General features: G+C 36.2%; 1 non-coding gene across 1 annotated transcript; it reads left to right on the plus strand.

The window, feature by feature from the left end:
- Positions 1–21,188: 21,188 nt before the first annotated feature.
- Positions 21,189–21,292, plus strand: LOC115935438 (U6 spliceosomal RNA). Its single transcript, XR_004071071.1, has one exon. It is a non-coding gene; the product is annotated as a U6 spliceosomal RNA (small nuclear RNA).
- Positions 21,293–21,749: the final 457 nt, after the last annotated feature.

A 21,749-nucleotide genomic window follows, 5' to 3' on the forward strand; every position in this document is an offset into this window, starting at 1 on the left:
CAACAAAATGAAGAGACAATTTACAGATCAGTAGAAAATATTTGCAAACTATACATTTAATAAGGGATTATTATCCAAAATATATAGGTAACCTAAATAACTCAATAGCAAGAAAACAAATAACCCAATTTTTTAAATGGGCAAAGAACCTGAACAGATAGTTTTCAAAAGAAGACCTACAAATGGCCAACAGGTACATGAAAAAAATGCTCAGCATCACTAATTATTTGGAAAATGCAAATCAGAACCACATAGAGTTAGCACCTCACACCAAGTAGAATGGCTTTTATCAAAAAGACGATGGATAGCAAGTGTTGGTAAGAATGCAGAGGAAAGGGAACTCTTGCACATTGTTGGTGGAATGTAAATTAGTATAGCCATCATGGAAAATAGTATGTCAGTTCCTCAAAAAATTAAAAATAGAACTACCTTATGATCCAGTAACCCCACGTCTGGGTATACATCCAAAGTAACTGAAATCAATATGGTAAAAGGATATCTGTACTCCCACGTTTATTGCAGTACTATTCACAATAGCCAATATATGGAATCAACCTAAATGTCCATCAACAGATGAATGGATCATTAAAATATTATGTATATACCCAGTGAAATACTATTAAGCCTTTAAAGGGAGGGAAATCCTGTCTTTTGAGAAAAGATGGATGAGCCTGGAGGACATTATGCTAAGTAAAATAAATCAAGTACAGAAATACAAACACCACATGGTCTCAGTTATATGTGGAATCTAAAAAAGTTGAACTCACAGAAGTAGAGAGCAGAATAGTGGTTGCCAGGGACTGATCGAGTAGTGGGGAGGGAGAGAATGAGCAGTTATTGATCATAGAGTATAAAGGTTCATATAGACAGGAGAAATAGTTTTTGACATCTATTGTACTTCATGTTGATTACAGTCAATAATAATGTATAGTATATCTCAAAGTAATGAAAAGAATAAACTTCAAATATCCTACAATAAAAATTGATAGGTAAGTGAAGTGACAGAGATGTTAATTCACTTGATTTAATTATATACATTATATACATATATCTAAATATCACACTGTATCCCATAATATATAATTATGACATTCAATCAAAAATAGTATTCATAATAAAAAATTAATAGAATTCCAATGCGTGATTGGAGGTCGTGATGACCCATGAGAGCAATCGGAGAAGTAGAGTAAGGAGCGTGAAGCCAGATTATAGTAGGTTGGGAAAAAAATGATAAGTGAGGAGTAGAAACAATGGGTATAAATCACTCTGATTTTGAGAAGAATTTAGATTAGAAAACGCCAAGGACAAGAGAGTCACAGGGCTTTTTCAGAAAAAAAAAATCATCCTACATGTATTGTTTATGAAAACATTGATTATGGGACTCAAATGTTCTATTTAACAGTTAACCATGTACGAAATGGTAAATTCCTTCCAAATTACTTCCACTTACTAATCAGCTTTCATCTCCTAATTACAGAAAGGATCACAATGAAGCACACTAACTGCATTAGTAAATACTCAAGTGATCAAGTGATTTCCATATGCCTCTGCTGTCAGAGTCCCCATGAGAATGCCCTAGGCCAACTGAGTACTTGACTGACTTTCATGAGAAAGGTCTTGGCTTCCCCTAGAACATGTATTTCACAATGAAGAGTAAAATGAGGATTGATAAATAAATCTCAACTTTCGAATTCAAATCCCCATTAATGTTTTTACTTTTCCAACTACCTTTAAGTCTACAGAAATTTCCTATTGAAGATTTTTCTAGGTGACGTCTGGTTTTGACAGTAATAACCCTTGAATAAAGAATATTTCACTTATAAAGAAGAGGCAGATCCTCATATTAACAATCTCTTATTCACCACTGTTAAGAATTCATTTATGGCCAATGCCAAATTCTATCTGACCTAAAGATTTGGCTAACTTTAAAATTACCAGGCATGTCAATATTCCTTTATATCAACTTTTCTAACTTTACCTTCATGGTCTGTGGATCTTTGGTGTCCTGAATACTTAAGAATCAATTTCTCAATTACAGTTTGTTTTCTTTTTTGTTCACTCTCCAGGGATACATTTAATCCCTTCTCATACACCTTGCCATCTTCTAAATAAGAAAATCAATTTCCTCCCTCTTTTTCTTTCAGAGCTACAATGCTCAAACAAATCTTTCTTTTCTAGATGGATTTCAACAGACTTTGTAGATTATTAGCCCATATATATATATACACACACATATATATATGTATATGTGTATATATGTATATATGTATGTATATATACACATATATGTATATATGTATGTGTATATACACATATGTGTATATATGTATGTATACATGTGTATATACACATATGTGTATATACGTATGTATACATGTGTATATACACGTGTATATACGTATGTATACATGTGTATATACACGTGTATATACGTATGTATACATGTGTATATACACATATGTGTATATATGTATATATGTGTATATATGTATATATACACATATATATGGCTATATGTGTGTGTGTATATATATATACACACATATATACACACATATAGCCATATATATACACACACATTGTACCCCATAAGTATATATATTTATATATTTTTTACGTATATTATCCAAAATATATATGTAACCCCAAACAACTCAATACCAAGAAAACAAATAACCCAATTTTTAAAATGGGCAACGAACCTGAACAATATTTTTCAAAAGAAGACCTGCAATGGCCAACAGATACATGAGAAAAATGTTCAGCATCACTAATTATTTGGGAAATGCAAATTAAAACCGCATAGAACAATCACTTCACACCAATTAGAATGGCTTTTACCAAAAAAAGACAGATAACAAGTGTTGGCAAGAATTATATTATTTTTATATATATAATATATACACATACATTGTACCCCATATAAGCTAAGAATCTACAAAGATTTATAGGATAATAATCTACAAAGCATAAAACTGCTCATGCCTTCTCATGTTGTGCTTTAGCTAGAGTGACCATATAGTTTATCATCCAAATCATCACATTCAGGAGAGTGAAAAGGGATGTTATTCCTAAGAACTTAAAAAGGCAGTCATTGACTAGGACAGAGTGAGGGAAACCAGGATAGTCACACTATTTTATTTCTCCTGTGCCAAAAAAAATTGAATAAATACTAAAGAAACTACAGCAATTAAGGGCAAAGAGTAGGACAATTTAAGTTTTTTTTTTTGTTTTTGTTTTTGTTTTTTTTTTTTTTTTTTGCTTTACAATCCCTGCACGCTCCCGTTGTCACTTCAATGTGCAACTATCACTTCAGGATAGTGCTGGCACTACGCAAAATAGTTGACCATAGAACCACCCGTTCTGACCAATTCCTTAAACTACTTTACTACCTTTTCTTTTTCTCCAGCTTCTGACTTCACTGTCAATTATTTTTCCCTAGTTGTGGTCTTGCTTCACTCTTTGGATCTGTTGTACATTGCACTGCTGTTGTTGTTCTTTTAGCTCCATCCTTGGTTACCATTTAACTATGATTTGAGATCTCTCCCAGGGTAACCTGTGCCCAATTCCAGCATGAAGCAACAAAAAAATGCTGAAATTACTTACCCAACTTTTCAATTACCCTCTCATCATAGAAAGCTATATGGGAGCCATGAATTATTCTCAATTGAATTCCATAATTCTGGATAAAAATAATGAGTCTTCTCTCACAATATGAACAAAATGGGTATAATATTAAATATTAACATATTCTTATCACTTCCAGTTTTAATTACTTCAATAGAAAGCAGATGAAACAGAACCTATGGAGTTGACATTTATGGTTGCTAATTTAGAAAATAACTCATTGAGCCTTTTTCTATTATTCACTAAATATCTCTATAAATATATGTGGCATTTACAGTCTGAAAGAGTTGGTTGGCAGGGCTGAGTGACACCCAAGTTTATTTTAAATCAGGGCTTCCAGCTTGGGAGTTTTCATGTAAAGAATTCATTTATGGCTATTTTTGCTTAGTGCCAATGGGAATGGAAAATCACGGAGTGTGTATCTTTGTTTTAGTGCTTCTGGGAGGCATACTGCAAATTAAGATGACAGATGGGAAGAACCACTATTGACTTGGAGTAATTTAGAGAAGGTTGCCAAGAGCCCATTAATTTTGTGTTTCAGAAGTTTAGGCACCAGCTTGAAAATAATAAATTAACTGTGCTAAAGTAATGAAAACGCTTTGCTTTTTTACAATGGAGAAAAATACAAATAATATACATCTATTGTTAACACCCAGCCTAATGGATGTTTAACCCTTTTTTAAATATCCTAGCAGTTTATAAGTTATGATACCCCTACTCTGACATTGAAATGAATTGTAATTAAGGACATTTGGGAATTCCAAAGGACACTTTTGATGCTGAAATTATTCCAATTCTTATCATAATATAACATTTCTCAAATCTGAGAGAAGAAAATTCACATATATTTACTGTGTAGAATTCTTACTCTCTAGATCTAATAAGCTCTTACACGACCAATGTTCATTAGGATGGATTAAATGCAGTAGATGATCAAGAAACAGTGAATAGAGTGAGAAGGAACTCCACAGGGCTATACAAGGACAAACTGCACTAGACAAGAAATGTTATCCAAGCTTCTCCTCCTTAGAAAGAGCAAATTTTCTTGAATGTCACAAAGATTCAGGCCCTATTTCTGTAAGGCCCCTTGATCTACCTTTTACTGAGATTCCTACATGGATTTTAAATCCTGATTTCATCGCTGATTTTCTGGGTAAACCTGAGGCACTATGACATAATTAATGGTAACAGATTCCAGGGTCCAAAGTCATGCTGTCAAATCAAAGCTCTATTGCTCAGTAACTGTCTAGATTCTGTGAGGTTCAGTTTTCTCCTTTACACACACAGTGCTGTGAGAATAAAAGATGTGAAAAGTTGTGAGAGTGTCCAGCAAGGAACACAGGAGTCTATTATTAAGGGTTAGTTTTCCGTGGCTCTGACCAATGCATCATTAGCACTATACTTTTTAATACCACCCACTTCTCATAAGAGAAGAGTATTCACTACTGCATCAGTGCACCATGTCAGCTATAGTTAATAACAATATATTATATACTTGAAAATTACTAACAGCATAGATTTTAAGGGTGCTCACTACAAAAAAAATGATAACTATGTGAGGTAATGCATATGTTAATTAACTTGATTTAGCATTCAACAATGTATACATACGTTAATACACCATGTACACTATAAATATATAAACCTTTATATAGGAAGGAAAATGTGGGAAAGTTTATATATAAATATATAAATACACCATGTACACTATAAATATATAAATATATACACTATACATATAAATATATGTAATTTTTATCAAGTTATTACATTTTTAAAATAAAAATGAAAAATAATTTATCAAATGAAGCAACTATTATTTTCACTCCTTCTTCATTGATAACCTCTGTCCTTTCCCACAATATTACCAAGAATAAAGAATTAAGAATGAAGTGTTAGAAGATCAACATGTACTAAAATGCGAGCTCCATAAAGTCAGTGGCATATTCATCTTTCATTCCTACAGGCTACACATTTTGTTCATGTTATTTCTTGAATAAATGAGTAAACTTAAATGTGAGGTGTTATCACCAGGCTTATAAAGCAAAGTACAAGTAAAGAATAGGAAACCTTCTGCATCACACCAGTTCAATGGTCTCAGGAAAAAAGAGACCCATGGCATACACAAAAAGCCATGGATGGCACAAAGGGTTGTTTGTCACATCAGCATAGTGGTGACTAGGCTCAGGTTCCTCAGGGGTTCTCTCTTAGATAAGATCATGGCCAAACCCATGGGCTTTGAAACCAAGCATATCTCAGGTTGGAGTCCTGGCTCTACCACTCCGTTAGTCTGTTCTCACACTGCTATAAGGAAATATCTGAGACTGGGCAGTTTTTTTTAAGAGGTTTAACTGGCTCACAGTTCCACAGGCTGTACAGGAAGGATGATTCTGGCAACTGCTCCATTTCTGGAGAGGCCTCAGGAAACTTACATTGGTAGAAGGCAAAGGGGGAGCAGGCACATTACATGACCAGAGCAAGAGTGAGGGAGGGGGGAGGTGCCACACATTTTAAACAACTAGATCTCATGAGAACTCACTATCACAAGAACAGCACTGAGAGGATGATGTCAAACAATTCATGAGAAGCTGCCCCTATAAGCCAATCACCTCCCACCAGGCCCCACCTCCAACACTGGAGATTATAATTTGACATGAGATTTGGTGAGGATTTGGATCAAAACCATATCAACTGCTTTTCTACCTGTCACTTTGAGCATGATACTTGGATATGGTTTGACTGTGCCCCTACCAAAATCTCATTTTGAATTGTAACTCCCACAATTCCCACGTGTTGTGGGAGGGACACAGTGGAAGGTAATTGAATCAAGGAGGCGGTGTTCCTCACACTATTCTGGTGACAGTGAATAAGTCTCACAAGATCTGATGGTTTTAAAAAGGGGAGTTTCCCTTAACAAGCTCTCTTCTTTTGTCTGCTGCCATGTGAGACAAGCCTTTCACCTTCCACCATGATTGTGAGACCTCCACAGCCACATGAATTGTAAGTCCATTCAACCTCTTTCTTTTGTAAATTGCCCAGTCTCAGGTATGTCTTTATCAGCAGCATGAAAATGGACTAATACAGAAAATTGGTGCCAGTAGAGTAGGGAGCTACTGTAAAGATACCCTAAAATGTGGAAGCAACTTTGGAATTAGGTAACAGGCAGAGGTTGGAGAACGTTGGAAGGCTCAGAAGAAGGAAGGAAAATGTGGGAAAGTTTGGAACTTCCTAGAGACTTGTTGAGTGGCTTTGCCTAAAATGCTGATAGCGATATGGACAATGAGGTTCAGGCTGAGGTGGTCTCAGATGGAAATGAGGAACTTGGGAACTGGAGCAAAGGTGACTCTTGTTATGTTTTAGCAAAGAGAATGGTGGCATTTTACCCCTGCGGTAGAGAATTGTGGAACTTTGAACTTGAGAGAGTTGATTTAGGGTATCTGGTGGAAGAAATTTCTAAGCAGCGAAGCATTCAAGATGTGACTTGAGTGCTGTTAAAGGCATTCAGTTTTATAAGGGAAGCAGAGCATAAAAGTTCAGTAAAGTTGCAGCCTGACAATATGATAGAAAAGAAAATCTTATTTTCTGAGAAGAAATTCAAGTTGGCTGCAGAAATTTGCATAAGTAATGAAGAGCCAAATGTTAACCCCAAGACAATGGGGAAAATGTATCCAGGGCATATCAGAAGTCTTTATGGCAGTCCCTCCCATTACAGACCCAGAGGTCCAGGAGGCAGAAATGGTTTCGCGGGCCATCCCCATGCTATGTGCAGCCTAGAGACTTCATGCCTTGTATCCCAGCCACTCCAGCTGTGGCTGAATGGGGCCAATGTAGAGCTCAGGCCATGGCTTCAGAGGATGCAAGCCCCAAAGCTTGGCAGTTTCCACATGGTGTTGAACCTATGTGTGCACAGAAGTCAATAATTGGGGTTTGGGAACCTCCACCTAGATTTCAGAGGACGTATAGAAATGACTGGATGCCCAGGAAAAAGTTTGCTGCAGGGGCAGGACCCTCATGGAGAACCTCTGCTAGGGCAGTGTGGAAAGGAAATGTGGGATTGAATCCCCTACACAGAGTTGCTACTGGGGCACTGCTTAGTGAAGCTGTGAGAAGAGGGCCACTGTCCTCTAGACTCCAGAAGAGTAGATCCACTGACAGCTTGCACTGGGCATGCGGAAAAGCCACAGACACTCAATTCCAGCCCTTGAAGGCAGTCAGGATAGAGGCTGTACCCTGCAAAGCCAAAGGAGTGGAGCTGCCCAAGACCATGGGAACCCACCTCTTGCATCAGCATGACCTGGATGTGAGACATGGAGTCAAAGGAGATCATTCTGGAAGTTTAAGATTTGACTCCCCCACTTGATTTCAGACTTGCATGGGACCTGTAACCCCTTTGTTTTGGCCAATTTATCCCATTGGAATGATTGTATTTACCCAATGCCCATACCCCCATTGTATCCAGGAAGTAAGTAACTTGTTTTTGATTTTACAGGTTCATAGGCAGAAGAGACTTGCTTTGTCTCAGATGAGACTTTGGATTGTGGACTTTTGAGTTAATGCTGAAATTAGTTAAGACTTTGGGGACTGTTGTGAAGGCATGATTGGTTTTGAAATGTGAGGACATGATATTTGGGAGGGACCAGGGCTGGAAAATATGGTTTGACTGTGCCCCCACCAAAATCTCATCTTGAGTTGTAACTCCCACAATTCCCACATGTTGTGGGAGGGACCCAGTGGGAAATAATTGAATCATGGGGGTGGGTCTTTCCCATGCTATTCTCATGACAGTGAATATGTCTCACAAGATCTGCTGGTTTTAGGGGAGTTTCTACATACAAGCTGTCTTCTCTTGTCTGCCACCATGTGAGACGTGCCTTTCACCTTCCACCATGATTGTGAGGCCTTCCCAGCCACATAGAACTCTAAGTCCACTTTCACCTTCCAGCATGATTGTGAAGCCTTCCCAGCCACATAGAACTATAAGTCCACTAAACATCTTTCTTTATAAATTACCCAGTCTCAGGTATGTCTTTATCAGCAGCATGAAAATGGACTAATATAATACTTATGCCCTGTAAGACTTGATCTCATCTGGAAAATTAACATAATTATAGGAGATAGTTCATGAAGTTGTTTTGGAAAATAAGTGAGATACTATATATAAAGTGTTGTCTATAGTTAATGAAATGTAAACATTCTTAAATACTAGCTATCATTATCATTTTTATTGAGAACATTATAGCTTCCTTTGGTGCTGGTTCAAAGAGTTTCAATGTAATAGAAACATTTTTTATAGAAAATCATTCCACTGCTTAAGTAGCCATGTTAGCTTTTTTATTTACCCCTAGACATTGACTTTCTAATTCACCTTTCTCAGATCTAATACCTCCTGCTGGCCTTGGTCAACAACTCACTGTGCTTTTGTATGCTGGAATCCTGGTAAGGCTTTAGTTGTTCCTGATTCCTTTCAGTGCCTTGCTCTTAGTTTCACTTCTCCCTTTGGCGACCTTCTCAAAACTATACCCTGTGCCCCAGTCATACAGGGACAGTCATCCTGCCTGGACAAAATCTGATTAATAGAAACATTTCTCCCATATTCAGTTTTTACAATTCTAATTTTTTTATTACCAATAGTGTCAAATTAATTAATTAATCTCCTCCATCTCAGAAAATATTAACAACTTTGAAACAATATATGGTTATCCCTTCAGTACTTAAACTATTCTAATTTACATGGCATGAAATATCAGCTACTAAAATGAAATTTTATTTCTGAGGAAGCATTGCTCTTAATTCTAAAAGTCCCAATTGGTAAAATGCTGCAAAAATATGTTTTACCTGTACAATGTATTCTGTAACTAACCAGTAACTTCTCAAACATCACTTATCATATTCTCCAAAAACGTATTTAGTTTTAAAATCCATTCATTACATAAATGTATCATTGGGAAAATTGATCTGTAGGTCTTTAGGATGTCTTACCTAAAATCTTAGTTACATCTTATAAACGAAGGAATGTTTCACACCACATATGCTGAAACTTGTTTCTTTGAAATTTGAAAAAAAAATTTACACTTATCAAAAGGAAGCTACATTTTAGTGTTGCTTATTGGAAATTTTACCATATAATTTCTTCTTTTAAGGTAGGAAAGACTAAAAATTATCAGATGAGATTTCACTTTTTTATTCCTTAAAAATAAAGCTTGTGAACAAATCAAGTATACAAAGAGCTCCCATGGAATGTGTTAAACTCTTGGCTCCCTGGTGGGATAGATGTAAAGAAGACTTCAGTTTACTTTTAAGAAAAAGATGAGAGGTTAATGCTGATAGAGCATAAAAAGAGGAAATTTCAAAATAAAAGTGCTACTACATAGCTCCCTAGGTATTTCATCAACATTGAAAATTATATCATCTCTGCTTATTATTTTAAGAATGTGTGTTCTCAAATACAAGAAAGTCAAATATAAATTGTGCCATCCTTTACCTGTATGTATGTGTGTGTATATGCATACACGTATTATTCCTAGAAAAAGAATAATTGCAAAATGTGAAATGCTCTTATGGATTGAATGTGTGTGACCCCGCCCCCCCCCCCCATTTTTATGTTAAAATCTTAACTCCCAATGTGATGATATTAGATAGGAACTTTGGGAAGTAAGTAGATCATGAGGATGGAGCACTTATGGGATTAATGCCCTTCTAAGAAGAAAAATAAGAGCTCGCTCTAGCTCTCTGTTCTCTGACATGTGAGAATACAAGGAGAAGATAGTAATCTGCACAACAGGAAGTGTGCCCTAACCAAACACTGGATCTTTTGGCACTACAGCCTCCAGAACTGTGAGAATACATGTGTGTAGTTTAAGCCACTCATTCCGTAGTAATTTGTTATAGCAGCTCAAATGGACTAAGACAAATAGGAAAGTTCTGTGTTATCTCCCCAGAAACCTAGTCAAAAAGATAATCAGAAAAGAACAAAATCTAATTTCAGTCCAGTTTTCAGAGGGCAAAATCAAATATAAATTGTAGTTAACCTGAAGAAAAGGTCAACTCTTTCCAGAGATAACACTCATGAATATCTTCTCAAAATCTAAGGCGGATGTCAAGACTATATTATACCTACAGATGTACCTTTAGCCCAAATCTTCTCTAAAGCCTGAGCACCTTGAATCTAGACATCTACTTTGGTGAAAGCCAAGTACAGTCATAATTTCGAACTATTAAGTTCCAGTGATCAAAATCCTAAATCGTACTTTGGTCACAACTAAACCTTCTCATTCTTATCCAAATACCTTTCTTTTCCTCTGTACCCTCAGTCCACTCTGGTAAATGTCTCCTCATCTTGTCACTGATATTTGACACAGTTGGTCAATTCTTTCTCCTTGAAATACTGAATGTAGCTGTCTTGACACCACACTTTTCTGACTTTCCTCCCACTGAACTGGCCACTACATCCTAGTCTGGTTGGCAGGATCTTTCTAATTTACCTGACCACTAAACAGCAGAATAAATCAAGTCTCAATTTTCCTATATCATCTCTATCTGGACCCACTTTCTAGGTAAACTCCACCAGACCCATGGCTTTAAACAGCATCTCTACACCAATTACTTCCAAATGTATATATTTAATGGCCTTTTTGTCACTCTGTGCAATATTCTAAATTAAAATTCTTATTTCCCATCTTCTATCCCAATTTGCCCCTCTTCTAGTATCCTCCATTTCATTAAACAAAACTATAACGTGTTGGGCATCCCTTATCTGAAATGTTTGAGACTGGAAGTGTTTCAGATTTTAGATTTTTTTCAGATTTTGAAATGTTTGCATTACATGTTTACGCAGTTGAGGATCTCATATTTGAAAATTCAAACTTTGAAATGCTCCAATGGGCATTTCCTTTGAACATTATGTGAGTGCTCAAAAAGTTTTGAATTTTGGAGCATTTCAAATTTCAGATTTTTACATTTAGGATACTCAAGCTACAATTCACAAAACTGTTCAAAAATACATAAAAATAATCTTTAACAGGTGTCTTTTCAGGATATCTATACCCAATCCATCAGCAATTCTTGTTGTTTCTACCTTTAAATGTACCCAAATCCACCATTTACAACCATTTCTACTCCTACTTCTCTAGTTCAAGACATCACAATCTCTTAACCAGAAAAGTGAACCCTCTCAATAAGTCTCTTTATCGGTCATTACTCCTTCTGCTCTTCATTCCTATTTCTACAAACCACCAAAAGTATCTCTTTTAAAAAGTACGTCAGATCATATCATTTCTCTGCTTAAAACACCCTAATGTCTTCTTACCTGAATTAAAACAAAATTCAAAGTTTTTACCATGGCTATCAGCCTCTGCATATCTGGCTTCTGCCTATCTTTTTGATACATGTTTCTCTAGTTTGTTCTGTTCTGTCCACATTGGTCTTCTTGCTGTTCCGTTGTTCTTACCACAGAACATTTGCCTTTGCCATGTCTTTTTGCCTGGACATTTTTCCTGAATGTTCACATGGCTCATTTGATTTAGGTTTCTGCTCAGTGTCACCTTTTAGAGAGCCCTTCTCTGACCAAGTGGACAGAAAACCCTGAGTTTTAAATTCTTTATGTGTGATACCTTGTACAAATCATACAAATTTTCTGGAGTTCAGCTTCCTCTTTGTACTAGCTATCTAGTACAAGTTATCTAAAAATGAATCAGCTTTTTTTAAAATGATCTTTTATTATCTATTTTCTGTGAGTCAGGAACCCAAGTGCGCTTAGCTGGATGTCTCTGGCTCTGAGTGTCTTGCAGAGTGAACCAAAGTCTAAGCCAGAGTGCAGTCATCTCAAGGCTCCACAGGGGAAGGCGCACTTCTAAGCCACTTATATGGCTGCTGGCAGGGCTAGGTCCTCAATGGCCATTGGCTGAAGATGTCAATTTCTTACCACATAAGCCTTTCCATAGGGCAGTTTACATCACAGAAGCTGGCTTCCCTCAGAGCTAGCCAGTGAAACATGAAGAAAAGGCATGCAAAATGGCAGTCACCAACTCAGCAACTTCATCTTGGAAGTGACATCCCATCGTTTTTGCCACATTCTATTCTTTAGAAATAAGCTACTTACTCCAGCCCACACTAACATAAGTCAATATGGAAGTGTGAACTGTTGGAGGCCTACCACATTTATGTGTAAAGTGGAAATAATATCTGCCTCACAAGGTGGGTGGTTATAAAATCACAATATAAATATATTAGACTTATTCATGCATAACTTAATTCAAATCTTCGTTGCAAACCACGGAACTAATATGTGTAAGATCAACAGAATAGCTCTCTTGCAGATGAAAAAATTTCTCAGGGCACAGAAATTATTGTTAGAGTTGAAAGCAGAATTCCAAAGATAAAGTGCCTTCTGTGCCTTACCCACTTATTTATGCTTTGGTTTCTTTACCCATAATGGGTACCAAATAGTACCTTTTCATGCATCCTCCAACAAACTTGTAGATCTCAAGTATTACTACTGAAAAAATTTTGCATCCTCATAGGAAAATAGATGCACTTCCAGTATTGAAAATATAATGAGCTTAGCCACAGATTTTTAACTCACAAAGTTAAAATAATCATAAACTTTAGAACATACATAAAGTCTGAAATACTTGCTGGGAAATTAAACTAACTCTAGGAAAATTAAACGAACAGTATTATTTAGAAATGTCGTTTATAGGTGTTATTTTAAAAGCATAGCCCTTTCAATCCATTAAAATATTAAGAATTAAAACATTCTAGAAATAGAAGCATAGACAAAGCTATTTTCAAAAAGCAGTTTCTATAAGCGTTTGAATACCCAGAATGTAACAAGGTTCACAAGAGAAGACTTAAAGATCATAAAATTAGGATTTGGGATCATAAAACTTTCATTCACAATCCACCACACCTTTCACTCTTATACAAAAATAAATCAATAAATATGTAGCAGCTTACAGTGTGCATAATATACCATACAGAAAATGATTAATAAATGAAAAGACAAAAATACCTTAACTAGAAACTCAAAATATAGGTCACAGAATAAGACATAATTACATAAAATGGTACTTAAAGAAAGGGCTACTATTCCAAATGTCCACTTGACTCATCACCCCTCCAAGTCCCTATAAGATTAGCCTGAACCTTATTTATCATCCAGTGGGAAGTTTAATGTCTTCCTCTGAATTTCTGCCAATTCCCAGCCCTTTCTCCCAGTGGTCTCTGGTTCTGATTTTTCCCTTCTTCTTAATACTCCATCTTCTGCTCAGCTTCTGATGGCTTATTGTTCCTTCATTTTCTCTGCTCCTCTCTAGCTTTGACACATACCTCCGTTGCTTTCATTTGATTGTCATGTAAACCGTCCGTGTGAAACAAGCCTTTGTGTGTGTAGCAGGCTTCATCCACAAATGTTTGGGAAGAAGGAAGTTTATATTACAGTCACACAAATGACTGAAAGTTCTATCTTAGACATCTGCTGGGCCATTTCTCTCAGGGTCCAGCTCCCCTCATGTTGCATGTCTCTCTGCTCCTCCCTTCAGTCTGCACTCTTTGGCACTCCCAATTGTGGTTCATTTTTGTCTTTCACTTGTCCCTTGGTGACACTCATTCTCATGGTCTTATATTCTCTCCCCAAGCAGATGTGAAGTATTTCCTTAACCAGAAATAGACTTCTTCTTAGGAAAAATTCCAGTGCTAATTATTCAGAAAATAATGTTTTCACCCTTTCACACCATTTTATATCTTGAGAATACTTTTATGTTTCCAGAGAAGAGAGGACTAAGAGATTAGGAAAAGTAGGGTGATATAGAAAAGCTTTAAATAGGTGACAGCACTTAAACTAAGTATTAAATGATTAGGTAGGCTAAGAAAATGATGACGACAGAGTGTCTCGGAGCATTCTACATCGAAAACAGGGTAAGCATAATTCACACTGGCACTTGTCAATAAATAATATGCCAAACATAAGATTTTGTGCAAACCTAGATACCCTAAAGGACTTTTCTTTCTTTAGTTGTAGCTTTGTCTTCCATGACATAATCCTTGAGGGTATTCTAGGAAGGCCTTAGTATGTGATATTATATGCCTTTAATTTTTTCTTTATAACTAGTTTAAAGGTTGGGGTCAAAATAATGCATATAGAGAGAACAATTCAACTTGAATTTTAGTTAAATTGTTTCATAGGGAGGTCTTAAGAAAGTTGTATGCAGAAGCAAGTCATTAAGATGGAGTATGAACTTATTTTAGCTTTATGGGAGCTTTAGATTATTAACTTTCATCTAGAACCAATTGCAATACAGCCCTGAATTGTATAAGTGGACGCTCACCTCACATAGATCTGTATTTATACTGTTTTCCTATTCCCCAGCTAATTTTGATCAATGATGCCTTAGATCATAAACACTTAGCATGTTATATTGTGCTAAATCATTTTCACTGCTCTACAGTTTGTTCATAAAGCAGTATGTTTGGGGTTTGAGATGATTCCTAGATCCCTTTAGTGACAGGAGTGGGTGAGAGCCTAGACTGTGGAGCTAGACTGCAGGGTTTGTAGCCCTGATCCATTATTTACTTCCTGTGTTTCCTCAGAAAACTTATTTACTGCTTCTGTGCTCTAGTCTTCTTCATATGTAAAATGAAAACAACATCAGTGGGACATAGAAGAGAAGAGTCCACACAGCCAGTTGGAAGACACCATAAATATGTGAACCTCATTACTCACTACCTATATTGCACTATGCACCTATGTTTTATGTATATGTGTATGTAACCTCATGATCAACTTTTGTCTTGACCTTTTTTTCATCCATATTTTACAAATATCAGTTTCCATTTTGTCCTAAAGTAGTTTTCTGGTAATTCTAAACTCCAAGGCTATCCTTTTTGTCCAATTTCTTATGATCATCTTCTAATTTAATTATTGTTTTCTTCACCTCCGTGTCTAAAAAAGTAATTAATTGTTAGATTTCAGCACGTGTAATGATCACTTGGTTTGCTGACTAAAATGTGGATTCCTGATCCTCACCCAGGTATTCTGAATCAGAATCTATGAAGTGTATCTCAGAAACTTCAAAAGCACTCTGAAGGTGGTTCTGACACAGGTGGTCCAAAGACACACTTTGAGAAATACTGATCTTGTTTATTGATTTAAAAAAAACTCATTAAATAGCATTGGGTTTAGTTCTCATCTGCAAGGAGGACCATAAGGGATGTCTCTTCACATTGGAAATAATTCAGAGTTATTCCCTCAAAAAGTTATGTAACCTTTAAAATGATAAGATTGGTGAACGAATTCTTGAATTTTTGCCAGACGTTGAAAGTAGAAAGGACAAAGGAGTATAGGTATGTATACAAAAAAATGGAAGTTTGATATAGGCAGAGATTTTTATCTGCATAATTCACTGCTGAATTCTTGGCATCTAGATTCACTGCTAAATTCTTAGCATCTAAACCAGTGTCTGGAATATGGTAGGTTCTAATACGTGCAAGAATGTTAAATACTGTAGTAATCAATTAAGGAAACAAAAAGCTAGGTTTGGGTATTTCTTTATTAAAATTTGTTTTGAGATATTTAAGATCCAAAGAGAATAAAAGGCAAATAATGTGAAAAACAAGTACCAAGGTATTTAAAACTATTCTATTTCTCTTAATATATTAGGTAAGAAAAACATTAAAGGGTGAGTTCACGTTAGAGGAAAGCTCCCACTGATTCCACTTAGGACATCATCACATACACATGAAAATAATATTCTTATTACTAGCAGAAACAAGTTCCTGCAATGTGCCTGAGAAAATTGAATTGCAAGCTAGATCAGACTCTTCTGGGAAAACTGAGTTTTAAGTTAGTTTGTACTCTCAATGTATTCTATGTCAAAATCTGATGTCAATCCTCAGTGAGAGACTTTCCAAGGGCAGAAATCATTGTGTTCCCCCTCACATCATGAAATTTTAAAAGTATGTGTAACAGCAGAGGTCTTATGAAGAATGCCTATCTTTTAATAAAGTAGAAATCTAGGGGGATAAAGATGTCATTTTATTTAAAAACTCTGATCTGATATCACCTTCTCTTCAGAAATAATGAAGAAACAGTAGGCAATCTAAAATATTTCTCCACTGGTAAAAACTCTGTAGACATTTGGCAGAATAAATGTCACCATTTAGACACATCAGCTACCCACATAAAGAGGACTCTGTATTATACAGATATCCTGGGAGAAACACATGGTGTGTAAGCCTGGTTTCTACACTTTAATTGTGCTGTGTGTATTGTAAATGAGTGTATTTTGCTCCAGTCCTTGTTCCTTTGACCTTTTAGTGTCTTAATGAGACTCCAAAAGCAGCAATCAGAAGCACAGTGTTCCATTTTGGAAGCATTCAGAAAGCAATGCACTTTGGCTAAATTTAGTTGTAGCATTCAGAATTTAAAAACACATCCTGCCATTTTTCTAGGAGACAAATAGTCACTTTTGATTTAAACAAATTGGTCAAATAACAGTTGTTTCCTCTTAGTTCACTCATGTAAACAAAAGTGGGGGCTGGGGGCTGACAATAACAAAATCGACTCATATAAGAGTTTTTAATAGATGCAACTCAGACATGCTCATTTTGCAGGACATCAAACAAAGGAATCTTTTGTGTTCATTTAAAAAACTTCTTTTTCAAAAAGCACAAATAACAATTAAAATTGAAACAACAGAACTGGAAGCTGAAAGCACTGACAATTGCTCACGTTGAGGAAATATTGTCTGATTTATCAAGACTTGCATTTGGAACAATCTTCAGGAAATAAATGAATATTAGAGAGAAAAGGAGAATCAAACTTAAAAACAGCATTTCATCTCCTAAATTATAACATGGAAAACGTACATCTTCAAGAATTCAAAAGCCTGTTCATTTTAAACAATTGCCCTGATTTTAAAGTAGATGTTTATGGTACATAGTCAGAAATCTTTTTCTGTACAACATCATCTAAAAGAGCACACCAAGCCACAAAATTTCAGCAGTTCCACTCCACAAAATTAAATCAAGGCAATGTGAAACATTCCCAGGTAACAGAGACCAGATACTGTTTGGAAATTTTAACAGAATCTTAGTGTAATCTCGCTTTCCTCACCGGAAAGCTATATTGCAAAAGCAGCTGTCTTTAATTTTTAATTTTTATTTTATTATGGGTAAGAACACTTAGATGAGATCTACCCTCTTAACAAATGTTTGAGTGTATAACACAGTATTGTTGACTACAGGTCAGTGCATGCTTTTACATCCATACGATATTCTTTAGCCTTGAAGGCCATTTTCTGTTTTTTTCTGCCTGAAAAGCTTCTACTCACCCTTCAATACCTAGCTCAGTTATCACCTGCCTTGGGAAGCCTCATAACATGTAATAAACACTTAACTGTCTGCTCTGTGGGCCTTTAGATTGTTGCTCAGACTTCTATTATTAGCTTTAACACACTGTATTTTCATAATTGTGTACATGTACTACATGAAGTCTGAACACTGAGAATTATGCTTCTTTCATCTTTAAAAATGCCATGGCTAAGTGTCTAACATGGGTTCAGTACATTTTTGTTAACCATACGAATGAACTATCTTTTAAAATACTTCAACAGCTATTAGGGTACAAGGTTTTGGGTTACAGGATGAATTTCATAGTAGTGAATTCTGAGGTCTTAGCACACCTGTCTCCCGAGTAGTGTACCCTGTACCCGGTATGTAGATTTTTATCACCCACCTCTTAATCTTCCCCCTTCTGAGTCTCCAATGCCCATTATACCACTCTGTGTGCCTTTGTGTACCCATAGCTTAGCTTCCACTTACAAATTATCTTAAAATGTTGTGCAGCAGATCTCTATAATTTACTCATATCACTCACCTGAAAGTTTATGCCCATTGATAACTAACTCCCCATTTTCCCCATCCCCCAGCCCTTGGCAACTGCCATTTCACTCTTTAATTCTATCAATTTGACTATTTAAGATACCTCATATAGGGGGAATGAAGCAGTATGTGTCTTTCTGTGACTGGCTTATTTCACTCAGCATAATGTCTTTAAGGTTCATCCATGTCATTGCTTCTTGCAGAATTTCCCTCTTTTCAAAGGCTAAATAGTAGTACTCTGTTTTCTAAATATACCACATTTTCTAAAAATACTAATAAATAAATAAGCAGGTCTCTAAGATGAGAGTAAACAAAATTGGAAATGAAAAGAAAAGCTGGGCTGGTGCCTTAGACAATAAGGTTGCCTGCTGACCTTGGTGCAGAGAGTCATTAACCTGCAGTGTTAGAATCCAGTGCTTAAGGGAGGGAGTAAAAGGAAAGGGATTAGGAAAGTTGTGCCCTGTGCCTGGCCTCCTGCTCTTACGATCCAACTATATCCATGAGGCGGTGTCAGTGGTTGGTCAGGCCTGCTTGGGGGAGAGGCTCAGGGGAGAGAAGGGAAGGAAGAGAGAAGAGAGAAACATGGACCTCAGATCACTTTCTTTATCACCAGTGTAGATTGGTTAGCATAAAATTAAAGCCATTTCCCAATCCTCTCTGCCACTCCTTCTAACAAACATGAAATATATTTCTACTCAACTATAAAAATATCTACTTGATTGTAAGTCTGAAATTCCTACTGCCTATAAGCTTGGAGACTGGAAAAAGTTGACCATAATTACACATTACATACAACAAGTGAGACAGCCAAAGTGAAACCTGAATCAGGTGTCTTCCAAACCACACTCTTTCCACCTAACTACAGCAGAGAGCTCCTAATAACACCACGGGTGGGCGCTCTGTGAGGAAAGCCCACAAAACAAAGTCTAAATAAGCAGAAAACTCACCAACAGCTTACAAATATTTAAGACTTCCCGAATAACTCAGCGTATGGTAGTAAAGTTCCATTTGAACAAATTCTGGAAATAGCTATATCTGTTAGTACGTAACAGGTGTTAGAATCAGAACATAGATGCAGGAATGTTTGTAAGAACTGAATTGAGTTCTATAGGGTGTCTTCTGGCATGGCAGTTTTATTTCAAGAAATGTTTTAATTTCAAAGGCATAATTTCAGAAATAAGCAAATTACAAGAATGAATATAGAGAAATTGCACCAAAGGACATTGATAAAAATCTTCCCGGCCAGGCACGGTGGCTCATGCCTGTAATCCCAGAACTTTGGGAGGCCAAGGCAGGTGGATCACGAGGTCAGGAGTTTGAGACCAACCTGGCCAACATGGTGAAACCCCATCTCTCCTAAAAATACAAAAATTAGCTGGGCATGGTGGCAGGTGCCTGTAATCCCAGCTACTCGGGAGGCTGAGGAAGGAGAATTGCTGTACCGGGGAGGCAGAAGTTGCAGTGAGCCGAGATCGTGCCACTGCACTCCAGCCTGGGCAACAGAGCAAGACTCCATCGAAAAAAAAAATCTTACCCTGTACCCTAAAATCCACAAATCTGTTTCCAGGGGCTGGCACTGGGAAGGACAGAAGGCGTTAGTCAAAGGATACAAAGTTTCAATTATACATGAGAAATAAGCCTTAGAGATTTACTGCACAGCATAGCCTATGGTTAACAATACTGTACTGTATATTTTGTAATTTGCTAAGAGGATTTATCTTATGTTAAGTGTTCTTATCACAAATAATAATAATAAAAAATAAGAGGGCAGGAGGAAACTTGGATGCGATGAACAGGTTAATGGCATAAATTGTGGTGTTGTTTTCACGGGTGTATACTTATCTTCAAACTCATCAACTTGGTGTACATTCAATAGGTACTACAGCTTTTTGTATGTCAACCATAACTCAATGAAGTGGCTTTAAAATCAACAGAGAAAACACTTAGAATTGTGAGAACACAGGTTCAAACCATAATCAGGTAAGTATTATTGTCTACCATATAAATATTTGTTTGCAAAAGAAAAAATAATACATTAATAAAAACAGAATAATTTGGGGAGACTAAGGCCATAAATCTAAAACATATGGGCAGGCACGGCCTGCTATCTTTTAAAAAAGAGAGAAATAGAACACAACAGAACACAGAGGTTAAGACCAAGGACTGTGGAGTCAGGCCAACCTAGGGCTACTTCTTTCACCTACCTTTACTGATTATGTGGCCTTGAGTAATCAATTATACAGTTTCAATCCAAGGTTTATTATCTTTAAAATGAAAGTAAGAAAATTATCTCATTGTGTTCTTGTTGGATTAAGGCAAACAATGTGTATAAATTATTTAGAACAATGTCTGGCATATAGAAAGACTCAATTAATCTGAGTTTGAATTATTTTTCAGTTTTTCATCTTCAACCAGAAAATTAGAAAAATATAGCAATATTCATTTTGGATCAGACAATCCATCTCTATATTCTGCTTCTGAGTGTAGAATCAAAAGGCATTTCATGGAAGAACATAACAGTCACTCTCCATGCCCCAGTATCCTGGTATGGAGCTCTGTGGAATTGATCTAAGCTGTTATTTTGATAATAATAATCAAAAGATTATGACTGTCTTTCAAGGTCACAGTTTCTTTCTTTTCCCTTCTCTGTAAATAAATGTTTTCTTTAAAATGTGCATTTAAAAGTACTGGCTTTGGCAGCACATATACTAAAATTAGAATGAAGCAGAGATTAGCACTGCTCCTGCACAAAGATGACATGCAAATTGATGAAGCTTTCCATACTTTTATGAAAAGAGTTCTAGATACAAATGGCAGTGATGGCTGCACAACAGTATGCACATACTTAATATCCCTGGGCTGTACACTGAAAAAAATGATTAAAATGTTATATTTTATGTACATTTTACTATAATAGAAAATATTAGAAAAATGAGTATTAAAACTGCTTTATTAAGAAGATTCCAAGCTCTTAAAATACTCGTCCTTTGTCAACAATTTTACATATTTAAATGGCCATAGAATGGCTAACTTGCTGTTCCACAGTTACTGAGCAAGGTAGAGGCAAATACAGCATTGAAATTCTGAATATTGCAATCTGAAGAGACTGAGAAGAGCAGGCTGAGTTTTGTTTATTTATGCTGCTACATAACAGCACATAAGAATATTTGTAGAATCACCTGTTGTGACTGAATTTGCCACTATTGTATTTTTTATACTCAGACCTGCTAGACAAGAGATAGTAA

Source organism: Gorilla gorilla, chromosome 6 (genome assembly GCF_029281585.2).
Source record: "Gorilla gorilla gorilla isolate KB3781 chromosome 6, NHGRI_mGorGor1-v2.1_pri, whole genome shotgun sequence".
Classification (NCBI taxonomy): domain Eukaryota; kingdom Metazoa; phylum Chordata; class Mammalia; order Primates; family Hominidae; genus Gorilla; species Gorilla gorilla.